General features: G+C 52.3%; 1 long non-coding RNA gene and 1 other non-coding gene across 3 annotated transcripts; both read left to right on the top strand.

Moving 5' to 3' along the window:
* The first annotated feature begins 4,429 nt into the window (after positions 1–4,429).
* Positions 4,430–9,484, top strand: LOC128352252 (uncharacterized). 2 transcript variants are annotated; one of them, XR_008320286.1, is made up of 4 exons: positions 4,447–4,491; positions 5,399–5,457; positions 7,578–7,736; positions 8,190–9,484. It is a non-coding gene; the product is annotated as an uncharacterized LOC128352252 (long non-coding RNA). The 2 variants fall into 2 exon arrangements; XR_008320287.1 differs by lacking the exon at positions 5,399–5,457 and having other exon boundaries at positions 4,430–4,491.
* LOC128352687 (Z30 small nucleolar RNA) lies at positions 6,477–6,572 on the top strand. The gene has a single exon (XR_008320582.1). It is a non-coding gene; the product is annotated as a Z30 small nucleolar RNA (small nucleolar RNA).
* Positions 9,485–10,809: the final 1,325 nt, after the last annotated feature.

Here is a 10,809-nt window from a genome sequence, read left to right as displayed (position 1 = left end):
AGATGTGTCTTCAAAGACTTTTACAAAGTTGTCAGAGACGGGGAGGCTCTGATTTCACAAGGGAGCGCGATCCAAAGCCTCGGGGCAGCGACGGAGGAGAAGGCCCGTCCCTGAGTGGCCACCAGACGAGCCGGTGGCAGCTGCAGACGGACCTCTCCAGACGACTTCAGTGGGCGGTGGGGTCCATGACCAAGAAGACGTTCTCTTAAACGCCCAGGGCCTAAGCCGTTCCGGGCTTCATCGGTTAGGGCAATGCCCCATAGATTCTCTATGGGGTCAGGCCAGGCGGGTTTGCTGGCCAATCAAGCACAGAACACTGTATACTTTTCAGAGGTCCGATATTGTTCTATTCTACAATCCTGGTCTTCTTGGTTCCATGTAATATTCTAATTTTCTGGGACTGTGGATTTGGGGTTTTCATGAGCTGTACGCCATGATCATCACAATGATAACAAATTAAGGCTTGACTTATCTCGCTTTGCATGTCATGCGTCTGTCTCATAGATCAGTTTTACCTTTTAATTTGCATGACTGAAATTAATGGACTTTTGCACGATATTCTAATTTTCCAAGTTCCACCCGTATATCCAGGATAAGAAAATCCACTTTTTGCATCCGGTTTTTTGGGCCGCTTCGAACTCGTGGTGAAGCCTGCCGTCTGGGAAGCCTGCCGTGTTCCTTGTAACAGGGAATCCCAGAGGTGGCTGGCTACAACTCCCAGCATCCCCAGCTGCAAAAGGAACCCTCACCCTGGGGGATCATGGGAGTTGTAGTCAACCTCTGGGAAACCCCCGGTACAGGGAACACTGTTGATAACCCAGCCAGCTGGGCACACTCCATGCCGTTTCGCATGCCTCAGTGGATGAGGCTGGTAGGGACCAGAAAGAGAGCCGTGCCGAGGAGGCAGCGGTGGGGCCAGCCGGGGGGGGGGCATGGCCTTGATGGAGGACCTCCTCTCACTCATGCTGGCCCCCATCCATCAGTGGGGCCAGCAAAGAGGGGGGCAGTCCATTGCATGTGCCTTGAGCAACATGTCTAGTAGTCCCGTCCAGCTCAAGGTCTGGAGCATAAATCAGGGAGGAAAACTGGACCTGTGGGAGCAAGCATGAGCTGTCCCCTTTGCTAAGCAGGGTCCACCCTGGGTTGCCTTTGAATGGGAGACTCCAGGTGTGAGCACCGGGAGAGATTCCCCTGAGGGGACGCGGCCCCTTTGGGAAGAGCATCTGCGTGCTTGTTTGCAGAAGGTCCCAAGTTCCCTCCTTGGCAGCATCTCCAAGAGAGGGCTGAGAGAGATTCCTGCCTGCCTGCAGCCTTGGAGGAGAAGCCGCTGCCAGTCTGTGAAGACAATCCTGTAGAGCTAGGCAGAGCAAGGGCCTGACACGGCAGAAGGCAGCTTCCGCTGTTCCTGTGACTGTCTGTGTCAGAAAACTAAGATGGTTTGCTGAAGCCCAGAGGTGGGCACACAGACAGAAAGCCTAGTCGGGAGCTGAAGCAGCAGCCCCCGTGAGACCTTTGGCTCTGGAGGGAAGATCCATGCTGACGGTGACCCGGGCAGGGGTGAACCGCTCCTGTGGTCCAGGCTCTGCGATGTTGGGCTTCCAGGCTGGGAGTGACGGCCGGTTTGGGTGGCGCACTCGGACCCCCCTTGAGAATCTCGCGCAGCTGTTTATCATGCTTGCAGGCTTTCCCAGAGCCTGAGTTCTTACACTGCTGCCTCGAGCACTTGGTCTTTGACCGGCATTGCGTTGATGGCTCCGTTCGGCCATTTTACCAGCAATGTGCTTGATGACCTCGATATTGGGATGGCAGCTGCCGAGCTGATCCTGGATGACCTCCTTGCCCCAGATAGCCAGAAGATCCAAGGTCTCTTCAACGCTCCAGGCCTGGCCCCGGAAAGGCTTTTGAATCTTCCTGGGCATTTCCAGCACTACGAGGGGATCGAAATGTGGTCAGGTGCAAGAGCAATGCTGTGGGGAAAGCCAAAGAGAAGAAATATTGTGAAAGCAGAGGGTGCTTGAGGAGCCAAAGGTTCTCCTACGAACATAGCAACAACCCTGCTGGATCAGGCGCAAGGCCAATTTAGCCCAGCCTCCTCCTACCAGGGGCCTCTGAGAAGCCCACAGGCAAGAGAAGAGAAGCCCACAGGCCATGCCTTCTCTCCTGCCATGTTGCTCCCCTGCAAGGAGTATTCAGAGGCACCTTGCCTGCCTCTGAGGCTGGAGGTGGCCCACAGCCACCAGACTAGTAGCCCTTGATAGAGCTGTCCTCTGTGAATTGGTCTAAGCCACTCTTAAAGCCACCCAAGCTAGTGGTCCTCACCACATCCAGTGGCACAGAATTCCACAGGTTGATTCTGCAGTGCGTGAAAAGGTCCTTCCTAAATTTCCCCACCTTCCATTTCATGGCATGATCCCTGGTTCTAGTGTTGTGAGAGAGGGAGAACAGTCTCTCTATCCACTCTCTTCACATCTTACGGTAAATGACTCACCTGCTAATATTGCCAGACCCGCCCAGCTTTTTCTAAGACTCTCCGCTTCTGGGATTTCATGCACATTGCCTGGAATTACCGCAATGTCACTTCTCCGCCCTTTTTAGCAGTCTTGAAAACATTGACCCAGAGGCGGAGGGGTGGGGGTATTAATCACGTTTTCCTTGGAATCCCCCTCAGCAGAGAGATTGCTCTGATCTCACTTTGGGAGCACACCGCTCCTGCAAGGTAGGCTGCCACCCACTGAAGGCTGTTGCTGGTGTCCATCTTAGACTGTGAGCCCTTTGGGGACAGGGACCCATTTTAATCATGTATTTATATTGATGCAAACCACTTGGGGGACTTTTCTTGAGAAGCGGGGTATCAATATTTGTCGTATTCCTATTTCCTGACGCTGTACAGCTACAGTCCGCAGAACCCAGGTGATTCTAAGAATTGCAACTTTGCAGTGACCTTGGAAAGCCTCTCCCAAATAGTTCCACAAGGACCCTTTCCAAAACCAGACTGAAGATACTGCTGAATATACGGAATTTATCAAGAACAGAAAGCGTTGCACACAGAAGAAGAAACTGGGGGACAATCAGGGGGAAGGGGGAGCAAAGCAGGTCTTGACTAATTTTCTCTGGATCTAGGAGCCAGCCCAAAGATTTAGGAGCCAGCCCAAATGACCAGACTTAGTGATGGACATTGCGGAGGGGAGAGGAGCTTGGCTTCCCTTTCTGCCCTTTGCAAGCACCGGAACAGAAACAGGGCCTCCTGGGACAAATCACGGTTTTATTGAATGAGTCTCTCTCTGGATATCCTAAACGAGGCACCACGGTTAAATTTCTAGGCGCCCTGGATGCCTGGCGCCTGGGATTTGTCAAACCTTGCTCTAGAATTATTCCAGTCGGACTGAAGTCACTTCTAATTATAGGAAATGTGTTAAGAAGACTAAGAGCTGCACATTTAAATGCTTTTGTTGTTTTAATTTTGGCCTCGGCCCCCACAGGCCAAGTCACGGTTGGTTTCAGCCCACTGGGGCATTTGAGTTATGCACCCCTGGATTAAGACACTCCTACAAGTTTCCATGGCTGAGATGGACCCATTTGTAAAGAAAGACACGTTTCCCCCCACAAAATGCAGGACCTTCACCGTCCCTCCACAAGAGAGCTCTTCTTTCCCCACCATCTGCCTCTTCCAACCTCCTCTGCCATATTCTCCTGCCAATAATTCCAAAATTGGTGGTTTCTCCTTCCTCCCACCCCCCACCCCCCCCCCGCCACATCCCCAGGAATTTCCCAGGTCTTTAGATCAAGCCAAGCCACAAGAAATAAAGCCAAGACAGATGTTTCCAGCAACTGCTGTCACACTGCAGAGTGATGATCTTTAATAGAAGTATAATTATTAATAGCTACTGCATCATCTGCATGAGACCCCTGTATGCTCACCTACTGCATTCTTGCCTTCCACCTTCATTTTACAACGAGAAAACTCCATAGGATTTTTGCTTTTGCTCATTTGTGTGTGTGTGTGGCAAGCAGCACAGCCTGGAGGCAGCCCCCAGCCGCTCAACCCTGGGCCAGCAGGGATCGGCCTGAGTTTGCCCACCTCTCTCTGTCCAGCGCGCACAGTCCAAGAATGAGTTGGCAAAAGAGCTACTGGCTTTGCAGCGACATTTCCGGCTTCCACGGGATCGTGGCCACGGGCAACGCCCTCCATGCACAGGCAGGGATGGATCAGGCCGGGTAAAACGGATTCCCCCAACTGGACTTGCTCCGTACTCTGCACGATCTGGCCAGTGGCCAGCGTTCGATTGGGAGCCGGGAGTGTTTCGGGCGTAGCGCGCTCCTGCCTTATTCCTCTAGATCCCAGGCAAACATGAGAGTGAAAGTTCCACACGGAGGCGGCGATTGGCTGTTCTCGTTCACCACGTGACCAGGCCTCCGGAGCTGCGATTGGCTGAGAGCTGAGAGAGGGCGGAAGCCAAGGTGGTGGTGCGCGGAGCTTCTTTGAGCCAAGAGGTAAGTTTGTGTGGGAAAGGGTGGAGAGAAAGCGAGGAAAACAAGCGTGCATTTAAAAAAGAGGAGATACCCAGTGTTGATGCATGGGGGAAGGGTCAAGGAATTATTATTATTATTGTTAAATGTAAATGCATTAAAAATAATGCAAAGCAAAAAAACTGCATAGGAAGCTGCTCTCTACCGAGTCAGACCCTTGGTCCATCTAGCTCAGTGTTGTCCTCACAGACTGGCAGCAGCTTCTCCAAGGTTACAGTCGCTCTTAGCCCTGCCTGGGGGTGCCAAGTGAGCTCAAACCCCAGGGTCCACGAATGGGCCCCTTTGCTAAGCAGGGTCCACCCTGGTTTGTATTTGAATGGGAGACCACATGTGTGAGCACTGTCAGATGTTCCCCTTAGGAGATGGGGAATCCGCTCTGGGGAGAGCACCTGCCTGCCTGCCTGCCTGCCTGCTTGCATGCATGAAGGTTCCATCTGCAAGACAGGCTGAGAGACATTCCTGCCTGCAATCTTGGAGAAGCCGCTGCCAGTCTGGGTAGGCAATCCTGAGATAGATGGACCAAGGGTCTGACTCCGTATGTGGCAGCTTCCATGTCTCCAGCCAAGGGGGTTTCATTTTCAGAAGGTAGGTACACACTTCTCATGTCCCCTGTGTGTGATGTTCAGAGTACCAGCGTGGTGTAATGGTGAGAGTGCTGGACTAGGACCGGGGAGACCTGAGTTCAAATCCCCATTGTTCAAATCCCCATTCAGCCATGAGACTAGCTGGGTGACTCTAGGCCAGTCACTTCTCTCTCAGCCTAAGCTACTTCACAGGGTTGTGGGGAGGAGAAACTGAACTATGTACTCTGGGCTCCTTGGAGGAAGAGCAGAACAGAAGTGTTAAATAAAATGAATGCTGTTTCTTTCAGGCAACCAGGCCTTTCATTTCATTGTTGCACGGTGTGCATTTTGCACTCTCGTATTACAGGTACAGAAACGTCATTACAATATTGTTTTCCCAAATGGGGTCTCTTGATTCCCTCCTGCCATGATGGGTGTTTCCCTTCTACAGTGGAAGATACACTCAGAAAAAGTTTCCCCTGTTTGGCTTGGGTGTGGTCTGTTCACTTTCGGTTTCACTTTCTACCCCTCCCCTTCCTCCTGCTTTTATATCCAGACTCCTCCTCCTCCTCTCCCAGATCTACTCCATCCACCCCAATTCTCTCTGTATTCATTGATCCAGCACTGGTTTGTGTGTGCTGCATGCACACCACCTGCAGAGTAGGACTGATCCAGTCTCTTATCTCTCATTCCCATATACAGCTGCTAACATGTTCATCAAATATAACAAGCAGTTATGATTAATATTCCTGATCATCTCTTTGACCTAGGTGCTTTTTTTAATGATTAAAAAAGAATTAAAATCCAATTTAATTGATTAAAAACCTGGTTTTGAAGGGTTTAAAACAAACAAACAAACAAAAAACCCATCAGATTTTATCAACCCTGGGAACCCCTGGTTTTATGAATGCTGTGTTGTTTTGCATCTTTTAACATTTTTTTCCCCACTGCAAAAATTGGGGAAACTGATGTAGCGCTCTCTCTCTCTCCCTCCCTCCCGCCCCCAGAGGTTCTCCACACAGCAGGCTTTACCACAAGTTTTCTGCAAGGCCTTGCTGAAAACTCAAAGTTACCTCCAACACCCGACACAAAAAGCGAATCCCCCGCACCAGATATAAATCAGGTTACACCCTAGCGTGAGAATCAACGTCGGGGTAAAACTGGCCGATATATGAACACCCCCCCTCCGTCCCAGAGATGCGAGATAGAAGGCAAGCCCCATGTGGAAAACTTCCGGGTATTGGCCACGGCCATGTCCAGCATGGATTCTCTCTCTCGAGTCACCCCATTTTCAAGTCAAGCTGGAAAGAAGGAAAGAAGGTTTGGCTGCATTGCCATGGGGCGAACAACGGCTGGTGTGTGTGTGCGAGACCCGCCTGTGGGATCGGCCATGATGAGCGAAGTCTAGTCTGGCCTGGTATTGCCCCGACTGCGGTTGGGACTCTGACCAGGACGTGATCAGGTCATCTTCTCTCCGAGCCAGTTGGTGCAGGGGGCCCTCTCTGCTCCGGGGATGGGGAGCGCCTGGATTGCCCACTGGCCGCGGAGGGCTGGTTGCCGCTGACCCCTTGGGGGTTGAGGCTGGACTGCTGCTAGTTTGGGGTAAAATGACTGCCAGGGCCGAAGGGCTCACCATACAGGCACCTGTCCAGGAATCTTTTGCCGTTTGTTTGGACATTTATCTGGGGAGGGGTGGGCGTCCTGTGCGGTGGGGCAGGGGAGTGAGAAAGGGAAAGGGAGGGGAAGGGGAAGGAGAAAATGGAGTTGTTGCTGAATAGACTTTTAGGAATAGAAGAAGCTGCCCTATACCGAGTCAGACCCTGGGTCCATCTAGCTCAGGATTGTCTACCCAGACTGGCAGCGGCTTCTCTAAGATGGCCGGCAGGAGTCTCTCCCAGCCAGGGAGGGAACTTGGCACTTTCCTGCATACAAGCAGGAAGGGGCTCTTCCCAGAGTTCTGGCCCCATTCCCGAAGGGGAATCTCTTTCAGTGCTCACATGTAGTCTCCCATCCAAGTGTCAACCAAGGCAGACCCTGCTTAGCAAAGGGGACCACTCATGCTGGCTCCCACAAGACCAGCTCTCCTCCCCGTCATTAAATCTCCATCAGATTTCCTTGTCTGTGTGAGGGAAGTAGTTATGAAACACCACCTGATTGAAGCTAAGCAGGACTCTCTGTGCTCAGGGCCTGGATGGGATACTAATGCCTGCCACCTTTCGGGATGGAGCATTTGTTTTGCACGCAGAAGGTCCCAGGCGCAATCCCTGCGAAAGACCCCTGCTTGCAACCTTGGAGAAGCTGCTGCCAGCCAAGGCAGACAATCCTGAGCGCGATGGACCCAGGATCTGTCTGAGGCCGCCTCCTAATTCCAGAGCTGCAAAGGAGCTTTGAGCTCACCGAGACGTGCATTGTGTAAAAACCGGGATGGCCTTCCTTTGTGATTAGTAACCACGATCTCTCTTTCCTTTCCTTTCTTTCTTTTAACAGGTGAGGGTTTTCTGCAAACGTTGACGCGTGAAACCATACAACGACTCGGTAACCTAGAATGCTGAGCAGTCTTAGCGGTTTGCATGATTCCTCCTCGACGTCCCGTACCACTAACCCACCAGTGCTTAAAAAGCCTAGCCTCACTGTGGGCGCCCAAAGGTGTGTGCTATGCCTTATGTCTAGAAAAGCAGCTCAGAAGTGTCTCCTTTTGCTCTGGGGGAGTTACAAGGCACATTTATTTATGTATGTATTCGATTTCTAGACCGCCCTTCCAAAAATGGCTCAGGGCGCTTTGCACAGAGAAATAACAAATAAAGAAGATGGCTCCCTGTCCCCAAAGGGCTCACAATCTAAAAAGAAACATAAGACAGACACCAGCAACAGTCACTGGAGGGATGCTGTGCTGGGGGCGGGTAGGGCCAGTTGCTCTCCCCCTGCTAAATAAAAGAATCACCACATTAAAAGGTGCCTCTTCACCAAGTTAGCAGGGGTCTGCAAAGGAAATTCCTTTATGTACTTGCAAAGGGATATTTGCAAAGGAAATTCCTATTTTCCCAGGCTTTTAATTGAAATTTAAATCTTAATGTGTTTTTGATTGATTGATTGATTAAGTGCCGTCAAGTCGGTGTCGATTCTGAGCAACCACATAGAGAGAGTCTCTCCAGGATGATCAACTTGGCTTTTAAGGTCTCCTGGTGCTGCATTCATGGCTGTCCTCATCGAGTCCACCCACCTTGCTGCTGGTCGTCTTCTTCTTCTCTTAGATAAATAATATGTTTTAATAGATAAAATAGATAGCTAAGAATGTATTTTTCTCTATTGTGATTTTTATCTGCTTTGTGAATTTTAAGTGATATACTTTGTGTCCTGTTTTCATTTGTACACTACCTAGAGAATTCTATATTAGGCGGTATCGGAATTCAATCAATAGAGGGAAGATGCCTCCGAATCCCAGTTGCAGGGCAGCAGCCGCAGGAGGGAGGGCCTGCCCCTTCCAGCTCTTGCCTGTGGGCTTCCTCGAGGCCTCTGGTGGGCCACTGTGTGAATCAGGATGCTGGACTAGATGGGCCTCCTCCTTGGGCCTGATCCGGCAGCAGGGCTCTTCGGATGTCCATAAACTGCTTGCAGAGCTCCATGGAAGTGCTTGCACTGGGCCCAGGACAGGCTCCGGAGATCCCTCCACGCAATCACAGCATGCACCTGCAGTCGAACCCTCTGCAGACACATTGCTCCTTCAGCTGCGTCAGACTTCTTCGTTGGGAGGTCTGGGGGCCAGTGGCTGTCCCCATCAGCCCAAAGAGCGCTCCCCCTGGCGAATTGCCTGTTGGGCCTGTGTGATGCTTGGGTCAAAGCTAGGTTCTCTGTCAGAGGGAATCCCAGATGATGCTGACTACAGCTCCCAGAATCCCTAGCTGCAGTGGGCTTTGGCTGAGGATGCTGGGAGTTGTGGTCAACAGCGTCTGGGATTTTCCGTTAGAGGGGACCCTGCCTGACCCCATGCAGTGTTACGCTTTGCCCAGCGCCTGGGCTCCTTTAAGGGGAACGGAGCCCTCTTAAGCCCCTGCAACCTCTTGGGAGTGCTGGGAAAGGCCCCTGCCAACTGAGCCAAGAGGCACCTTTTAAGAGTGGCGATTCTCTTACATTTCGCAGGGGGAGAGCAACTGGCCCTCTACGACCCCAGCACAGCATCCCTCCAGTGGCTGTTGCTGGGGTCTGTCTTATATTCGCTTTTTAGATTGTGAGCCCTTTCGGGACAGGGGACCCTCTTGATTTATTTATACCTATGTAAACCGCTTTGGGAACTTGGTATATAAATATTCATCGTTGTATATAAATCTCTGTCGTCATCTTTCCCAGCGCTTTTCCCCTTAAGAGAGGGCTCCTTCTCTTAAACGGCCCTCCCAGCACCAAGAAAAAGCACCCCCGTCTGCTGGGACCAGTGGGAAATGGCTCCCCCGTTATTTTTCGTTGGAAAACGACGGAGATCGCGGAGGGATATTTTGAGAGCTTGGGAAATAGCTCACCAAGTTCTCTTTCCCTATTGCCTGCAAGGTGCAGGGGGGGGGGCAGGGGGAGAAACAGTCCCCACCTTTTTGAATGAATTGGGACATTTAGAAGATGGGAAAGGAAGTTTCCTTGAGACTGACCTGAGATTGACCTGAAATTGGCACCCTTTGGGCACAGAGGGAGGAGAGGTTTTCCAGCTAAGGAATGAAGTTCTTAAGTGCTGGTGATGGGGACCAAACAAACGTATGTCGAAATATTCGGAGCACAAGGATCGCGCTCTTGATCAAGCCGTTTTTAATACATTCTATACTTGGCAGTCCCTTGTTCCAGTGATGATGCGTTCATAGAACCCAAACAGCCGGGCAACGGGGGGGCGTTCGTACATCGCGCCCCTTTATTTTTTCTAAAAAAACGGAAGGCTGCAGAGATGTCGTGTCACTCCAAGAGAGCTTTGGCCTTTGGAAACACTCCCTCCAACCCCTCTGGGATTTGTCGGGGGTCATTTGGCGAGGGTGTGGTAGGGAAACCAACAGGGATGGTTGTGGCCGGCCCTCCAGGCCAGACGTCTCCAGTCTCCAGACGTTGGACTACAACTCCCATCATCCCTTTGGGCCACTGTGGCTGGGGATGACGGGAGTCCCAAACCAGCGGGATTCCGATGCCAGTTGTGCAGCCCCAACCTATGGGTCTCTCACTCGGCTGACCTCCCTCTGCTCCCAGCTGCTGGGGATAATCAGCCGCGTGAGCTAACGGGAGAATTCTTAGTGGTCGGCGCTTGGCTCCCTTTCGTGCAGGGAGTATGATGCCCATCCAGGGTCTCAGAGGTCAGGTATTCTGGCAACTGACTGCCACAAAGCACAACACTGTGTCTCTGTGGAGCAGAAGTTCCCCAATGTGGGGCTGGACTACAAGCCCCATCACGCCCCACTGCAGCCGCGGCGGCAGGGGGTGATGGGAGTCGTAGTCCCACAAGCCATGGGGACCCAAGCCGTGTGGCGCCAGTGAGTTTCCAGGCGTGTCCAGTTTGACCAGGTGCTGGAGTTCTGTGGCGTGGCCCGTGACGGGGCACCGCTGGCGACGCTTCACGTAGCCGTAGGCGCAGGGGTAGCAGAAGCCGAAGCCGGAGGCGGAGAGGGCGGTGTCCTTGGTGCGGATCTTGCGGCAGAGCCGGGGCAGGAGCGGGGAGCCAGCCCCGTGGCCCAGGCGGGTGGGGGGAGGCGGGGCG

Source organism: Hemicordylus capensis, chromosome 3 (genome assembly GCF_027244095.1).
Source record: "Hemicordylus capensis ecotype Gifberg chromosome 3, rHemCap1.1.pri, whole genome shotgun sequence".
NCBI classification, from domain to species: domain Eukaryota; kingdom Metazoa; phylum Chordata; class Lepidosauria; order Squamata; family Cordylidae; genus Hemicordylus; species Hemicordylus capensis.
Note: the sequence above shows the minus strand (reverse complement) of the source record. Positions and strands in the feature narration are given on the sequence as shown.